Source organism: Gymnoscopelus braueri, assembly GCF_963280865.1.
Source record: "Gymnoscopelus braueri genome assembly, chromosome: 17".
In the NCBI taxonomy this organism is placed as follows: domain Eukaryota; kingdom Metazoa; phylum Chordata; class Actinopteri; order Myctophiformes; family Myctophidae; genus Gymnoscopelus; species Gymnoscopelus braueri.
In genome coordinates this window covers 3,397,968-3,416,803 of record NC_137617.1, presented here as the reverse complement: position 1 = coordinate 3,416,803, position 18,836 = coordinate 3,397,968, and positions in this window count along the sequence as shown.

Below are 18,836 nucleotides of genomic sequence, written 5' to 3'. Positions count from 1 at the left end.
GGATAGCGAGTAGCCGCGCACATCACAGTCAATAAGTATTGGTGACCAGACTTTGTCTTAGACAGTGGGCCTACACAGTCTATGATAATATGTTCACATGGTTCTTGAATGACTAGAATTGGTCTCAACGGAGCGGGAGGAATAACTTGGTTAGGTTTTCCTGTGACTTGGCACACATGACAGGAGCGACAAAAATCGGCCACCGCGGATTTCAGTCCTGGCCAATAAAAATAACGAAGGATGCGATGATAAGTTTTTCGAACACCCAGGTGCCCCGAAAGATTATCATGAGCCAAACTAAGAATTTGAGATCGAAAGGCCTGAGGTACAACAACTTGTTGCACCGAATTCCACTCCAAATTACCTACAACAGAAGGATACCACTTGCGCACCAGAAGGCCGTCCTCCTCACTATATGGGCAGTTCACGTCACATGTACGAGCTGCATCCCAACATATAGTGAGAGACGGATCATTCTGTTGCGCCAGCATTAATGATTCTCTGTTCACATCAAACACAAACTCGGCCTTAATGGGCAACAGCCTATCACCCACTTTCTGCTTGGATTCGTGTGCAGGAACACTCCCCAGAGGAAAAAAATGGCTTTTCATTTTAAGCTGATCTATAGCTCTTCGAGACAGAAAGGAACTTAACATTATTTTATCAGATAAATAAGACGTAGGTGAGATTCCTCTGTTGGCTAGTTTAAGTCTCGTTAGTGTCTCCCATGAGTCTCATTTGGAGCCATAAATAAGCAATAATTGAGATGTAATTACCCATCTCACTTTGAGATATAAATGAGCCATAACCAGATGCTCGTTTACTGCTCCTAAAATGAATGTTAGGAGCGATAAGTGAGCAATAAGGGGAGCTTTGAGATAGTACTGAGTGATAAATGAGCCGTAGGTGAGATCTCTCTATTGGCTAGTTTATGAGCAGTAGGTGAGATCTCTCTATTGGCTAGTTTAAGTTTCTTTAGTGTCTCCCATGATTCCCATTTGGAGCCATAAATAAGCAATAATTGAGATTTAATTACCCGTTTCTCACTTGAGTGATAAATGAGCCATAGGTGAGATCTCTCTATTGGCTAGTTCACATTTCTTTAGTGTCTCCCATGATTCCCATTTGGAGCCATAAATAAGCAATAATTGAGATTTAATTACCCGTTCCTCACTTGAGCTGTAAAAGAGATACAGTAAACATGCAAATAATTTCCTTCAATAAAATGCAAATCATTTCCTTCAATAAAACTTTATTTTTTTAAAGTGCCAGTAGTTTCAATATGAATAACACACACTGAAGATGAACAAACATAAGCACTATAACAAACAAACTGTTTGTAGGCATCCACAGAAAAGTCACATGTCTCTTGTTTGAAGTCACCAGCAGGCCTCTTTCCCCCTCTTACGGCATTTATTGGCCATTAGTAGAGCGGTTTGACACTATACATTGTGCACTTTTTGTAAGAAGGCTGAAACTTTCAGGATAGTTAGTAAATACCATAACATAAATTTTCAGACGGGGAGGGAAGTCAGATTTGACCTCTGAGAGGTCAAATCCAAGATGGCCGCCAGTCTACTGGGTCTAATGTCTAAATACTTTTTTTTTAAAAACATTTAAAGGAGAATTTTGGACTAAAGTTTTCTTACCTTTTCTATGACGTTATGATATCTTAGGATGAATGGTACAGTAGAAAATTTTCATATCTCATATCTCTTTTTTTTTTTTTTTTAGATCTGACGTTCATAGTGACAGAACACTGTCCCAAAAGAGATTGAAATCTCGAGATTTCAATCTCGTCTAGCGAGTTTTTTTTTTTTTTTTTTTTTTTGCATAGTGTTCTGTCACTATGAACGTCAGATAAAAAAAAAAAAAAAAAGCTATTAAAATATGTGATCTAACCTAAGGCCTATCCGCGTACCTTTTAAGCTGTGGCGGCTCAGGGGTGGAGTTATGAAATTTTTCTACTGTACCATTCATCCTAAGATATCATAATGTCATAGAAAAGGTAAGAAAACTTTAGTCCAAAATTCTCCTTTAAGGCGTTCTTTCCAACTAAGCTGGGGTTGCCCATTCATTTGATGATACGTTGGAGATTGCCAGAACCCAAGAACATACATTAAATCAAGGTCAAGGTCAAATTACATAGTAATAAGTATATTTAAGCTTTGACACTGGGTACTGCAATATAGTGAAACTGTACTTCCATTTTGTGACAATGGGAATAATACAAAACAAATGAACAGATTAAACCTATGGTGGTAGTCTATTTTAATACTAAATTCATAGTAAATGACAATAATCAAGTTTCAAGGCTTCTTTATTGTCACATCTTGTGTACAGGAAAGAGAAAAACAAGATTATCACAACAAGAAAGTTGTGATAATGATAATGGTAATAATCAAAATGTAACAGTCTCCACAACAGAGGCACAGTGCAGTACATTTGAGGGCAGCTTTGGCACACTTGCATAGTCCAGTACACTCTTTCGTGCAGCGACAGTGGATTAATTCATGGCACGATTTGGACGCTTCAGAGAGAGTGGACCAAAATGGTTGCCACCCAGTTGTTTCCTTTGTCCATCTCTGGTTCCAGTACCAATGCCTGGTTCCAACAGTTTGTACATTACAAAAAAGACAGAATTAACTTACTGGAACTTGAAATGACATCAGTCATGTTCTTGAGCTGCACCTTCAGCTTCAGCACCTCAGGCCGGCAAGATTCACATGGTTGCCACAACCCTTCCCCATGATTTAGCTCAGCTAAATCATGAGGAACTAGAAGGAATGAAAGCACGAGGAACTAGAAGGAATGAAAGCACAACTTCAGTCAAAAAAGAACAGTACAATATAAAAAATGAGAATTATGCCAGCACTCAAGACAAGTTAAATGTATTTCAATTCATGATGGCAACAGCCGCGTTTCCACTCTATGCCAGGTTTATTATGCCAGGTATAGAGCCGAAACGCATCTATTGCATCCTGAATTTGAAGGACATAATATGAGTGATGACACTTAGCTGAGGAACCACACCTTCCAGTGCATCTGCAGAAGATGCCTGTGGACATGAAGTGCTAGGGACCATCATTTGGAGAAAGCTCTCGTTTGGAGTGGGTTGGGTCCACTGCAGCTGCGGCTGATCCAAGTCTGCATATGTAGCGCCCATTTCGGATTGATGAGGCTGTGCAGAAAACAGAGAAAATGCCCTTAAGTTTTACTTTGTAAAAATTCTTCAGAAATAGCAGATCTACAAGCTCACAGAAATAGCAGATCTACAAGCTCACAACATGTCATATTTATTGCATCACATTGTGAGTTTGCAGATTGGCTATTTTGTATTTTTACCTGGTTGAATCTTGCAAAAATAACAAACTACTCAAATGTAAAATTTCAAATCTATAATAACCTCAGGAACAGGTGGACAGGCCTGGGTGGAGAGAGGTGGACTGTACAGCTGACGTGGTCCAAAGACATCCTGGACGTACGGCTGTTGCTGCAGAGACCACAAAGACGCACGGCTGTTGCTGCAGAGACCACAAAGACGCATCTTATTGTCTGTCAAGTTAAGACCTTCAAAAATGGCACAGCTACAAGCTCACAACGTGTCGTGATGCAATGCGTTGTGAGCTTGAAGATAGACCAATATGAAATACAATTAAAACAGCATTTACCTTGTAAGGAACAGGCGGCCAGGCCTGGGTAGAGAAAGCGTTGACGCACTGTGGCCCAGGTGAAACAGAACGCTGCAGACACACACAAAGACACATTTCTTATTTTTTTGTCTGTCAAAGGGTGGGTGGCTTCTCAGAGAATAAGAACGAATCGTTCAAACTTAACACATCATCAAATTTCTGTGCCTGCGCACGGGTCACAGCACAGGCAGGGAACACAGTGGGTGGTCCCCCACACACAGAATCAAAATGGTTCAAGTCAATCACAGGATTCTCAGTAAACTCTGGCGTCGGGAAAACTTTCTCCCCTGCCAGATCGTTACAGAGAATTAAAGCAACACCATTAACAGGTAAACAATCTCTTGTACCGACCTGCACAAAACCAGACACAAGAGGCGAGCGCAAAAAGATGGTATGCAGTGACGCGCGTAACGAGCTCATTTCTACCCCGAGCAACAGCGCATCAGAGCCACAAAAACATCTATTGGAAAAGGGCAGAACACTGCGTAAAATCAAAGATTGAGAAGCCCCCGTATCACGCAACATGACAATGGGGACCTGCTCCTCTTCACTTTCAGACAGCGCAACTGTACCTTTTAAAAGGAATGGGCCAAAGCACTCGTCCGTCTCCTCCTGGACAGGCTCACCTGGGCCAAGAGGAGACGGAGGACTAAAACGCTCAAAACCCACACCTTAAGATTTTTTAGGCAAATTGGAGCTCTGATTATATTTGCGCAGGAGCGCGGGGCAACGAGAAATGAGATGCCCCTTCTCATGGCAATAGTAGCATTCCCTAGCCTCCGAAGAGGCACTGTTACTATTACCAGAGGGCGGCGGGCTTTTTGAGGACCTTCTCTTGTGGTACTGTTTACCAGATTTTCCATTTGAGCCGTTTTCGCGACGCCCAGATGGAAAAATGGAACGGTGAGCTAACACAAATTCATCCGCACTAATTGCAGTCTTAGCGATAGTTTCCACCTTTCGCTCATTCAGATATACTACAATTCGCTCTGGAAGACAAGACTTAAACTCTTCTAATAGAATCAGCTCGCGGAGCTGGTCAAAGTTGTGTACTTTGCTCGCTTTACACCACTTTTGGAATTGCACACACTTCTCCTGTGCAAATTATACGTGGGTCTGATTGGCAGTTTTATCAGTTCTAAATTTTTGGCGATACGCCTCAGGAACCAGTTCATACGCCCGCAGAATTGTCGCTTCAACAATATCGTAGTCCAAACTTTGGTCCACCGTTAGACTGGTACAAACCTCTTGGGCTTTGCCCACTAATTTACACTGTACCAATAAGCTCCACATATTTCTGGGCCATTTCACAGTTGCAGCGATACGTTCAAATAAATGAAAATAGGAATCTATCTCCTTTTCCTTAAAGGGCTGCACTAAGGCAATATGCCTGCTGATGTCAAATACTGGCTCAGTGCGCTCAGGGAGGGGGCTGGATCCTGCCGCAGCTTCAGGCTGAGAGGCAGGTGACCGGTCGGAGTCTAACCTCACTCACAGATGAAACAACTTGAGCTCCCTGCTCTGCCGCAGGAGGTTGACCTCCGCGGTTTGGAGCTCGAGCCGCTTCATCTGGAGCTCCACCTCTCGGAGGCGGAGGGCCACTCCTAGGCCACCTAGGTCCCCCTCAGCTTCATGTTCATGCTCAGACTGTTCTGGCGGTTCTGAATCGGTACCTAAACCATGGAGATCCGCATCCCCATGGCCTCCAGGGGCTGCCAAGGAGGTGTCTGGCCCCCCCTCAGCTGCACCCCCAGATGTACTCACCGCTGCTGGTTCTTCGGACGGTTCCAGGATACCCCTCTCCTTAAGTCGCTGTTTCACACTGGCCTGTATCTCCGCCTTTCGGGCCCCAGCCGAAACAGAGATTTTGTAATCTTTTGCAATGGCCAACAGTTCCACTTTTGTGCACTGGCTCAAGCGTTCATTAGTAAGGACATGTACCACTTCTTCCGGACCAGAGGACATTATTACACCCTGCCAATATTTCTTCTTTTTATTTATTTTTAGCAAAATACACCCCTTTTACCCGCAACCAACCTACAATATGACTGCTTAAATCAACCAAACAAATGTAATCAATTAGCCTAACAAAAAAAAAAAAAAACATATATATATATATATATATTTTTTTTTAAACCCAGTTTATGTAATGGTCTGGATCCGACCCAAACCACCACACAAACTGGACCGGACGAGCCCCCAAATTATGTTACGACCCTTAAGGTCTAGGTAAAGATACGCAACATAACATAATTATGGAAACAATAGCGTTTGATGAATACAACAGCGTTTGATGCATAAATTGTATTTATTAACTCGAAAATTGTATAATACTGGTATAATACAATCTGGTTAGTGAGTAATAATAATAATAAGAAATAACAGAAGAAATTACTTAGCAAATAATCAACAGAACAGAAGGCAAAGGCTAAGCAGGCTAACCGATAACAGAAATAACTATAACTTAACACAAAATGAGGACTCCCCGAAGGGATCTCAAGGCACCATAGTCATTGGTATTTTAAGGGTAGTAGGTGGCAGGGGAAAGGAGGGATAGGACTCCGCTTGCACATATTGAGTGCTGTTGCTTCCCCCCGACGGCTGTCAGCGACAGACTGAGCTTTTATGGGCGATCACCGGCCTCCCAGCTGACCGTTGTCATGGCGACGGAGTGAGAAGACCAATCCGTGGGGACGATCACTCCCCACGTGACGATCCGGTAGCAGACCACGCCCCCATGCCGAGGATGAATGAATGGGGCAATCAAGCCAACGCCCAGCGCTCCCATTCATGACTTTGAGACTTCCACTATATGGAATGTAGAAACACAGCCGTGACAGCACAGTACCTTAATACAAATAATAATACTAATAACAATAATAATAATGATACCAACGGCCAGTGGCCGTAACAGTGACGTTACTAATACAACTTTGACCTTGTACTCTTTCTGGATGATTCCTCCACAAATTATTTTCTCTGCGTCATTCCAAATAAATAATAAAGAAACATTCCATGGAGTTCACCTCCTGTTATTCAGTAGCCTCGCGTGGCCAGACAATATCACACGACACACTGTGTGGATATTAGTCTGGTCCCTATCAACGATAGATTTTTTTCCAATAGTCTGGTTCACTATGTAATTTTGTCGGATTTTTTTGAAGATTTGCAAAACTATACATTTTTGGAAAGGTTATTGTCTAAGGAATCAGAAAATCAATGTTTGCATTTGCCCAGATGTGTATATGGCGGCCATATTGGCAATTATAAAATGGCCACCCTAAAATGTACGTTTTTTAATATCTCGGCCTCTAAATAAGCTGGAACATTGATTTTAACTCTTAAACCTACATTTTCAGTGTCGAGGAATCCAATGGTGGTAATTATAAAGCTACAACACTTTACAATATTAACCCTTAGATGCATGACTGAGTCCAAAATGACCAGATGTGGTTGTTTTCTTGCAATATCTTTGTAATTAAAAAAACATTTATCAATTAATATTGAAGATTTGCAAAACTATACATTTTTGGAAAGGTTATTGTCTAAGGAATCATAAAATCAATGTTTGCATTTGCCCAGATGTCTGTGGCCATATTGGAATTGACAAAATGGCCGCCGTAAAATGTATGTTTTGTAATATCTTGGCTTCTAAATAAGATGGAACATTGTTTTTAATGGCTAAACCTACATTTTCAGGGTCAAGGAATCCAATGGTGCAAGTTATCATTTCATTTTTTGTAACATCCCATTGACATAATCCATCATATGGGTAAAAATAGCACAGCCCAGGCAGTCAGTCAGATACTAACTCAGTGTTCTTTTTATTTATTTTAACTGTGAACTTTGGATGTTTGTGTAACCATCTTAAACATCATGACATGTGTAATCTTAGACAGTCTCTATCCATCATCATCATCATCATCATCATCATCATCATCATCACTTTCGTGCATCACAGCTTGGGAATCATCATCGTTCTGGCACTGGCTGCTGCACTGACACATTTCAGTACAGGCTAAGTCCTTAGCTTTGCAGGAACATCTGCCAGAAGAACAGTCTGATTTGCACTTGCATTGAACCATCTCAAGGATGGCCTTTGGAGCTGGGAGGACCTCTGTGGTCGTTGGTTTCAGCATGCCACCCGAGTGTTTGAAGTACCCATTTTGCAGGGGATCCAGCTGTGGATCCTGCAGAGCAATGGCTGCTTGTGCCCATGCCCTTGTTTGGACATGGACTCTCAAAGTGTGCTGTTTCAGAGCTCCAGGTGTTGGAGGGAGCTTGTCACTTTCTGCCCTGTGCTTGCAGAACAGATGCCATCGCAGTTCAGGGATTGTCTTGATGTTGATACCCTTGGGTGAGTAAGCTGCACATACAAAGGACTCCAGTGTTGACAGCATTCCTTCTGTCACTTCTGCTTCATCCAAAAGCATCTGCAGAGCTTTGATAATATCGCCATCCGTTTTGAGGTAGACCTGCAGCCAGGTTGCCTTGCTTATACGGGAGAACCTCCCTGTGTTGTCGGCCCCAGTGAATGCATGGAAGGCTGGCAAAGCCTTTGCTCTTTCTTTACCTAGAGCTCGCCACAATCTTCAATCTGCACAACACCAGAGGCCATAGAAATGGACGTGTTCATCAGCAGGAGGTCATAGTTTGCTGTGACTAGCACTAAAACGTCTGTATCTGGGGAGAATAATACCAACGGTGCATCAGGTGGGTTTCGCTGTGAAGCCAGCACAGCCTGGTGGATCAGCAGTGTGTCTGCTTCTTCGTGGTTATTTTCTTCAAAGACCAGGTCTTTGTTGCTCCTGGTGTATCTAGAAGCAGACGTGATGATCAGCTTGGAGGATCCCCTGTTGTACTCTAGTGTTTTGGTATCAAGATAGTCAGTCAGATCAGCCTTCGTCTTGTCATGGGAGAGGAACCTGCTCATCGGGATGTGTTTGATGGTAGGCAAGGCAACCTGGCTGCAGGTCTACCTCAAAACGGATGAAGATGTTATCAATGCTCTACAGATGCTTTTGGATGAAGCAGAAGTGATGGAAGGAATGCTGTCAACACTGGAGTCCTTACAGCTTACTCACCCAAGGGTATCAACATCAAGACAATCCCTGAACTGCGATGGCATCTGTTCTGCAAACACAGGGCAGAAAGTGACAAGCTCCCTCCAACACCTGGAGCTCTGAAGCAGCACATCTTGAGAATCCATGTCCAAACAAGGGCATGGGCACAAGCAGCCATTAATATGCAGGATCCACAGTTGCATCCCCTGCAAAATGGGTACTTCAAACACTTGGATGGCATGCTGAAACCAACGACCACAGAGGTCCTCCCAGCCCAAAAGGCCATCCTTGAGATGGTTCAATGCAAGTGTAAATCTGACTGTTCTTCTGGCAGATGTTCCTGCAAAGCTAAGGACTTAGCCTATACTGAAATGTGTCATTGCAGCAGCCAGTGTCAGAACGATGACGATTCCCAAGCTGTGACGCACGAAAGTGATGATGATGATGATGATGATGATGATAATGATGATGCATAGACTGTCTAAGATTACACATGTCATGATGTTTGAGATGGTTACACAAACATCCAAAGTTCACAGTTAAAAGAAATAAAAAGAACACTGAGTTAGTATCTGACTGACTGCCTGGGCTGTGCTGTTTTTACCCATATGATGGATTATGTCAATGGGATGATACAAAAAATGAAATGATAACTTGCACCATTGGATTCCTTGACCCTGAAAATGTAGGTTTAGCCATTAAAAACAATGTTCCATCTTATTTAGAAGCCAAGATATTACAAGACATACATTTTACGGCGGCCATTTTGTCAATTCCAATATGGCCACAGACATCTGGGCAAATGCAAACATTGATTTTATGATTTCTTAGACAATAACCTTTCCAAAAATGTATAGTTTTGCAAATCTTCAATATGAATTGATAAATGTTTTTTAATTACAAAGATATTGCAAGAAAACAACCACATCTGGTCATTTTGGACTCAGTCATGCATCTAAGGGTTAATATTGTAAAGTTTTGTAGCTTTATAATTACCACCATTGGATTCCTCAACACTGAAAATGTAGGTTTAGGAGTTAAAATCAATGTTCCAGCTTATTTAGAGGCCGAGATATTAAAAAACGTACATTTTAGGGTGGCCATTTTGTAATTGCCAATATGGCCGCCATATACACATCTGGGCAAATGCAAACATTGATTTTCTGATTCCTTAGACAATAACCTTTCCAAAAATGTATAGTTTTGCAAATCTTCAAAAAAATCCGACAACATTGTAAATCTAAGCATAAGGAACCAGACTACAAGGGGCGGTTACAAAAAGATCCAAACGGACTCTATTGGTTAGACCTAAACCAATCAGAGCAGTGCTTCCTTTTACGAACGAATCAGAGCAGAGCTTCCTTGTACGTCATTGCTCCAAATAAGGTGATAAGCCCGCCCACATTTGGATACTGGGCCCTGATTGGTCCCTCACGACTTCGGAGGGAGAGAAATTAAATCTCTATTGAGGGGGGCCAGACCTAATCTGCCGAGGGCTAAAGTGCGATGCAATTTTGCAAAGGCAGATTCGTCTGGAAACAGGCTAGTTATTTAGACCTTTGAGCTAATACACACACAGGCACAAATATCTAAAAACGCACAGTCCATGGAAAAAAAAATAACAGTCTACCGTAAGACTGGCTCAGTCCATAAACAGAAAAAAATACCTTAACACCGTAACAGGTAAATGAAAGCAGCCTCCCACGGTGAACGAGCTGACGTCGATCCTTAGACCAATCTTAGAAGGGTCACGGCACCATTGTAGCGGGTGTGCCTGGCTCTGTCAGTCTAACTGGCTGGCTGCAAATCCGTTAACCCCTGATAATCTCTGCGTTGTGTTCTATGGTTGCTGGGAAGAAGGGACTCGGACACAAGTTGCTGCTGGTTGCTGTTTACTGGCAGTGGTATAGTGGCATTGTACAGTCCTGTACAATCATAAAACAAACACACAACACTGTGAGTATGCAGTCCTCCATATACTGTACACAGGGTTCAGCAACAAGGAACCCTCCTCTCAGTGAATCCAGCATGAACTGCCTGATATACACTTGCATCTAATACACTGTATAGCTCATTATTATTAACAGAAAAAGTGCATCTTCAATACAATTAACCACACACAAGTTCCAGCATACCAAATACAATTAATACAAAATGCAAATACATAACAAAAACGGAATGAACATACCATGAACAAACACACAACACTGTGAGTATGCAGTCCTCTAAACTGTACACAGTGTTCAGCAGCACACAACACTGTGAGTATGCAGTCCTCCATATACTGTACACAGTGTTCAGCAGCACACAAGGAACCCTGTAACATTGGGAAACACATGTCTCCTATAAACGTTGCAAAAGTGTATTTACAGACTTTATATTCAAACAAAAGACACCTCTGCATATTCACAAAGCATACTAGCATAATTTCTAGTTGCATACTGTTGTGTAACACTGCTTACAAAACGATAATTGTATCCTTGTTATACATGGTGAATTGTAACTTCTTATGAAGCAAAATATAGCCGCCCCGCTGGACCTAGTATTGAAGTTTGAGTGAAACATTTGACCTACCCATGATTTCCTTAGTCTGGTGTGGTCCACTGTACGTAGGTGAGTTTCTTGTAAGAACGCTATGTCTGTTTTAAAAAATTTCAGATGGGTAAATATTCTAGCTCGTTTCACTGGCCCATTTAAACCTTTTACATTCCAGGAAGTAAATCTAACAGCTGTGCCTCCTGAGCGTACATTATCACTAGTTATGTCAGCCATAATCATTTAAAGTTGTAGTACGGGATAGAAAGTAAGATTGTCCCTGGAGTATCGTACCCATCTGTATACCATATATAATTAACACATAATGCATGTACCAAGCTTGACACTGTATTACCTCATCCACAACACATAGTATAACAAAATAAAACCCAAAATAAAATATGAGAAAACGCTGAAACAGTATATATGTCATAGTCCCCAAACCCCCAAGTCTAAAGTAGGTGAACGCCCTTTTAATACATAATATTAACAATTTTAAAGTTAAAAAAGTAATTTTTGGGGGGAAGTTTGTTCTAGTAATAGTCTATTACAGCTAGATAACATCTTATACATTGTCTTTATTATAGGAAATGTAAGTGAATTTAATTAAATGTTTTATTGAAACCGAGCTATATTGAAAGATGAAACCCCTAACCCTAATCCAAAATAATACTTTAAATAATACTTAAAATAGTGTTTACATGGATATGCATGCATAACAAGTCCTCTATGAGATGGGGAAGATTTTGTTTTTGAAATGTATTATTTTTTGAGGATTTTGGCTGAAAAATTACGGGTCAAATTTGACCCGCTAACACCAAAAGTGTCACCAGGTTTCTAACACAATCAGGGCCGGCCGCTCCTATAAGCAATATAAGCGGTCGCTTAGGGCCACAACCACTAGGGGGCCACACAAAAAAAAAACACACATATTGTTACATTATGTCATGTATCCCCTATCCAAAAACCGGCGTTCTTATTTTAATATGCAACTAGAAAAAGTGCAACTCGGAGCACAAGTCTCCGCCAGGTCAGGTAGGTTATTATGGCCTCCTGGTGGCGCTATAATAGGCCAATGTGAAAAGGGTGCCATTTATTCCTAGGCTGTGCACGGCAATCTGACACTGCATGCATGATTTGAGGCATTTTGTTCTAAAAAATAGTTTTGCTAATTTTGACCTGCTGGTGGCGCTATAACATGCTAATGTTAAAAGGTTCCTCAACGTAGTGCAAATGTGCATTCAAAGTTTCACCACAATCGGACGCTGCGTTCATGATTTGCGGCATTTTGTTCAAAACGGGCCACTCCTGCAAACATTACATGTCAATGTTAGCCAATCAGGATGGAATATGAAAAATCTAACAGATCCATCTTGATCACATGACTATAGAGATCATGTGTACCTATTTGCGTGAAATTTAGATCAAATCTGAAGGCTTAATATCAAAAAATTTGTTTTTACATAAGTCTGCCTCCTGGTGGCGCTATAAAAGGCAAATGTGAAAAATGCAGGGCAAAGGTTTTTCCTTGGCCTCTAGAGAGTGTGCATACAAAGTTTTACACAGATCGGTGCAGTTATAGGTAAAAACACGAATCGGCCTGTTACAGCGCCACCATGAGGCTGATTTGAACATTTTCAAATGGCATTTCTTCCTCGGCCTAATGGGAATGTGTGAGCAAAATGTCACGGAAATTGCATGCTGTGTTCATGATTTGAGGCATTTTGTTCGAAACGGAGTACTCCTGCAAACTTTGAAAGCCAATTTTTGCCAATCAGGATGGAATATGAAAAATCTGAAATTAGCCGTTTCTTTTAATGACTATAGAGATACTGTGTACCGATTTGGGGGATTTTGGGCCAAAATCTGTAGGAGTACTGTCCAAAAATGTGTTTTGCAAAAAGCGGCCTCCTGGTGGCGCTATAACAGGCCCATGTGAAAAAATTGGGGCAGAGGTTCTGAATTGGCATCCAGGGAGTGTGTGTGCACAGTTTCTCTGCGATCAAGCCAACGGTGCCGGAGATTAGCTGTACACAAAATGACAGAATGACGGACGGACACACGGACACACACACGGACGGACGGACGGACAGGGGCGAAAACATACTCTCGCCATGCCTTTCGGCCTGGCGGAGACAAATATATAAAAATGTTTACATAAGTCGGCCTCCTGGTGGCGCTATAAAAGCCAGATGTGAAAATTGCAGGGCAAGGGTTTTTCCTTGACCTCTAGGGAGTGTGCTTAAAAATTGTACACAGATCGGTGCATTTATAGGTAAAAACAAGAATTCGGCCTGTTATAGCGCCACCATGAGGTTGATTTGAAAAAAATCAAGTGGCATTTCTTCCTCGGCATAGTGGAAATATGCGTGCAAAATTTCAAGAAAATTGCATGCTGTGTTCATGATTTGAGGCATTTTGTTCAAAACGGAGCACTTCTGAAAAGCCATTTTTAGCCAATCAGGATGGAATATGAAAAATCTGAAAGACTTGTTGCGTTTAATGACTATAGAGATACTGTGTACCGATTTGCGGGATTTTTGGACAAAATCTGTAGGAGTATTGTAAAAAAAAATTGTTTTGCACAAATCAGCCTCCTAGTGGCGCTATAAAAGGCCCATGTGAAAATGTGGGGCAGAGATTCCGCTTTGGCATCCAGGGAGTGTGTGTGCACAGTTTCACTGCGAGCAAGCCAACGGTGCCGGAGATTAGCTGTACACAGACAGAATGACGGACACACGGACGGACGGACGGACGGACGGACAGGGGGCAAAACATACTCTCTCGCCATGCCTTTCGGCCTGGCGGAGACAATAAAACAATACAACAATAAAACAAGCGTTCGTACAACTAGTTAACATCGAGTAGGCCAGGCAAAGAGGAAGGGTATGTTTCCTGAAGAGGTGGGTTTTCAGCCTGCGGCGAAAGATGGGCAGTGACTCTGCTGTCCTGACATCAGTGGGAAGTTCATTCCACCACTGTGGGGCCAGAACAGAAAAAAGTCGTGACCGCGTAGATCGGCCAGAAGGACCCTTGAGTGACGAGGCAATCAGTCGCAATCAGTCGCCTCGAGGTGGCAGACCGAAGTGGTCGGGCAGGGGTGTAAGCATCGACCATAGCCCGGAGGTAAGAAGGAGCTGTTCCTTTCACTGCCCTATAGGCTAGCACCAGGGTTTTAAACTGGATGCGAGCCGCTACGGGGAGCCAGTGTAGAGAACGGAGAAGGATAGTTGTGTGGGAGAACTTGGGGCGGTTGAACACCAGACACGCTGCGTTCATTATTTGAGGCATTTTATTCAGAACGACGGATCTGTCTTGATTACATGACTATAGAGATAATGTGTACCGATTTTTGTGATTTTTGGACAAAATCTGTAGGATTAATATAAAAAAATGTTTTGCAAAAGTCGGCCTCCTGGTGGCACTATAAAAGGCTGATGTGAAAAATGCAAGATAGAGGTTTTTCCTTGGCCTCTAGGGAGTGTGTGTGCAAAGTTTCACGCCCAATTGGTCCAGTTATAGGTAAGAACGCAAATTGGCCTTTTAAAGCACCACCATGAAGCTGATTTGAAAAATGTAGGGTGGCATTTCTCCCTTGGCTGTGTGTGAAAAGTTTGACGGAAATCGCACACTGCGTTCATGATTTGAGGCATTTTGTTCAAAACATTCCATCCTGATTGACTTGACTTGGTTTTCAGGAGTAGTCTATGAAAAATCTGACAGATCTGTCTTGATCACATGACTATAGAGATACTGTGTACCAATTTGCGTGATGTTTGGACAAAATCTGTAGGCGCAATATAAAAAAGAAATCTGCCTCCTGGTGGCGCTATAAAAGGCCGATTTGAAAAAGGAGGAGAGGTTCTGCTCTAGCATCCAGGGAGTGTGCAAGCTTCACTATGATCGGGCCAACAGTTAGCTGTTCACAGATGGACGGACGGACAGGGGGCAAAACATAGTCTATGCCATGCCTTCGGCCTGGTGGAGAAAATAATGGCGCATTACAGATCATCACACACTACAGGATTTTCAGGCTTGCCGGAGCAACGCAAGCACAGCGCCTCGCCGTAAACAACGCACGCACACACCGACGCACGCACCGATGCATGCACGCACATGCTCTATACAGAGCCATGCCATAGAAGAGTGTGTGTGTGTGTGTGTGTGTGTGTGTGTGTGTCCTAAAGAAGTATCGATGCCACTGTAGATCGTTCCTCCTGGCCTGGACTCTGCCAACAACGAGTCCAACTGGCAAGTCGCCTCCTTGAAATCAGAGGAAGGAAGCTGGCCAAGTCTGCACCTGCCCCACCGGGTCAGGTTTTCACTTGCTCCACAGTGTGCATCCTGTATTACACTGTACTGTACAGTCATCAAAGGACCCACAAATAGTAGCAGAAGTCATCCTCGGTCACGATGGACTACCTTAGGCAAGCTGTGTGTGTGTGTGTGTGTGTGTGTGTGCGTGTGTGCGTGCGTGCGTGCGTGCGTGCGTGCGTGCGTGCGTGCGTGCGTGCGTGCGTGCGTGCGTGCGTGCGCGCGTGTGTGTGTGTGTGAATTCAATCTTTATATCTCTATAGGGTTCTCTGGTGGTACAGGGGTAAAGTTCCTGCCTCCCACCTCAGAGACTAGGGTTTCAAATCCTCCATGGGGCCTCCAACTGGGCCTGGCTTCCAACAAATACATTTGGCCATGTTTGCAGGAAGGCAGGTGGGGAGGGTTATCTCTGCACTAGTCAGTCCTCCAGGTTGGCCAGGGGGCCTGTTCAGTTGGGTGTGGAACTTGGAGGAGTGAGAACCTACCCGGCCCCCAGAGCTGCTGGGAAACATTTAAGCCGCCCTACCCTACTGGCCAAAGCTGGAACTGCAGGAGGGGCGAATACATGCACGAGCAAGAGCGCGCAGCTGGGGTTTACTTTGTGAACGCAGTTCGTGGGCAGTTTGTGTTTAAATTAATATTTTCTGGAGGATGAAGCGGCTTTTTTTGTCATTGCATCATGTCATGTCATTGCATCATGTACCACCTTCCTATCAAAACATAACTGATGTATTATATTGCAGATAAGAAAATCACCACAAACCAACTTACTAATTAGGACACATCTTGTATCTCATATTGCGTTGTGGAGCTTGGTTCTAGCCCTGATACATGACTGTCATGATCAAAGGCTAATCTATTCGTTCCTTTTCTGTTCAGATTTGTAATGATTGATATGGTCTGTCATTCGGTCCAGAATGTACACAGTGGTGGACAAAGTACTACATTTTTTGTACTTAAGTAAAAGTATTAATACTGCAAAAAAAATACTTGAGAAAAAGTATAAAAGTAGTATTGGTATCAAACTGTATTTAAGTACCAAAAGTAGAAAGTACAAATAATGCAAAATATCCCATTTCACAAGTTTTCAAATGAATAAAACTCTGTTGAAAATAGCCGATTTACAAGTTCATAATGTGTCGCATCGCGACACATTGTAAGCTTGTAGATCAGCTATTTTAAAATGGCTGAAATGCACAAAGGGCTGAAGTGGTTAATGTATGCTTTGTAATAATAATCAAAATTTAAGTAATTGCTGCGAAACCGTGCACACACATTCCCTGGATGCCAAAGGCGAACCTCTGTCCCGAATTTTTCAGATTGGCCTGTTATAGCGCCACCAGAAGTCCGATTTTTGCAAAACACCTGTTTTTATATTACTCCTACAGATTTTGTCCTAACATCACGAGGATCGGTACGCATTATCTCTATAGTCATGTGATTAAGACAGATCCGTCCGATTATTCATATTCCATCCTGATTGGCTAAGATCCTAAGATCTAAAGTTTGCACGAGTGGCTCGTTCTGAATAAAATGCCTCAAATAATGAACACAGCGTGCGATTGCCGTAAAACTTTGCATGCACATTCCCACTAGGCCGAGGAAGAAATGCCACACTTTTCCCATTGGCTGTTATTGCGCCACCAGCAGCCGATTTTTGCAAAAAAAAAAAGTTGAACGAAATGCCTCAAATCAGACGCTGCTGATTGCCGTGAATGGCACCCTTTTCACATTGGCCTATTTTAGCGCCACCAGGAGGCCACCATAACCTACCTGACCTGGCGGAGACCTGTGCTCCGCGGAGCACTTTTTCTAGTTATTATTATTGAGTCCCATTGAGATTCAATGTTAGTAGCAGCAGTACAAAAAGATGCAACTGACACGACATCGTGTGTGCATGTTTAAAATAATCCTACAAAATAATCTGATAAGATTTTCCTGTAGTGTGTGAGGCAACCAGATTTCCAAATGCTTTAAGATTGTAAAACTCCTGTCTGCATGGGACCAGCTTAAAGCTCACCCACATTTGTTTCCTCTTTCAATTGCTCTTCCTATAAAATCATGGAGAATTTGTTTTTGTCACATTCCTGATCCATTGACCAATATTTATAATTATTTAAAGTAAATATCGGCCAATCTTAACAAGAGCAATACTATATTTAAACGTTTTGCTTATAACCTGAACAGTAATAAGCCTCGCAGTGATTACACAGAGTTGTTTTGGAGTTTATACTTTTTTTAAAATATACTTTTGCGTTGGCCTCCTATTTACTTCAATTAATAAAAAATTGGAATATTGGATCAGAGTTTTTTGGGTTAACTGCCCCTTGATGGTAGGGCTCACTTGGCTGCTTGAATTGATAGGCAAGCTGTGACAACAATCTTCGACCGTATCAGCTGTGTGAGAGGGGCTGTGTGTGCAATTATACATTACAGAGTCTGCAAATGAATATATTTATGGTGAAATGTAATGCAGAAATGAATAGTGATGAGTACAAGGAATGGAAATAACGTGGACACTTTTTTTATGGGTCTGTCAAGGATTAAGTGACAGTGATACACCCACAGTGAAGCCTGTCCCGTTAAGCCAGTGCCAGACTATTTGTTGGAGCTGTTAACAACTCATAAACATCTGAACTGTGACCCTGACTACATAAACATCAAGACCCCCAAAAAGTAACTAAAGCTGTCAAATTTAGTGAAGGGTCCTCCTCAAATGGAGTGGAGTGGAAGTATGAAGTAGCATACAATGGAAATACTCAAGTAAAATGACAAGTACAGTATTTCAGTATTTACTTTCCTCACTGAATATCAACATTCCAAATAATGTATCTGATAAACCTGCTGTAATGACCAGATGAAGAAACCCAGCACCCCACCACTCTCTAGGTTGTCCTCAGACCACCACCCTGCCAATTATACTATTTTTATACCATAGCCACTGGCATGTACATAAACCACATAGCCAAGAAGCACTATCAAATATCACGTGAGTGTTGGAAGTATAATTTTACAAGATTATTAATAGATTTTAAATGTTTTTTTTTAAAGGTATGGCTAAATGGATACGATTGCAATGTCAACAGGAATTAAAGGACCTTGAAAGGCAACTCCAACTCCTTTTACTTTCTGCATAGCATGCAATGAGCACCTAATATAAGGCATGCTGAGATGGTTGACACGTACCCATTGCAGAGGAGTTCCATTTAGTGGTGAGTGAGACTTCATCTGT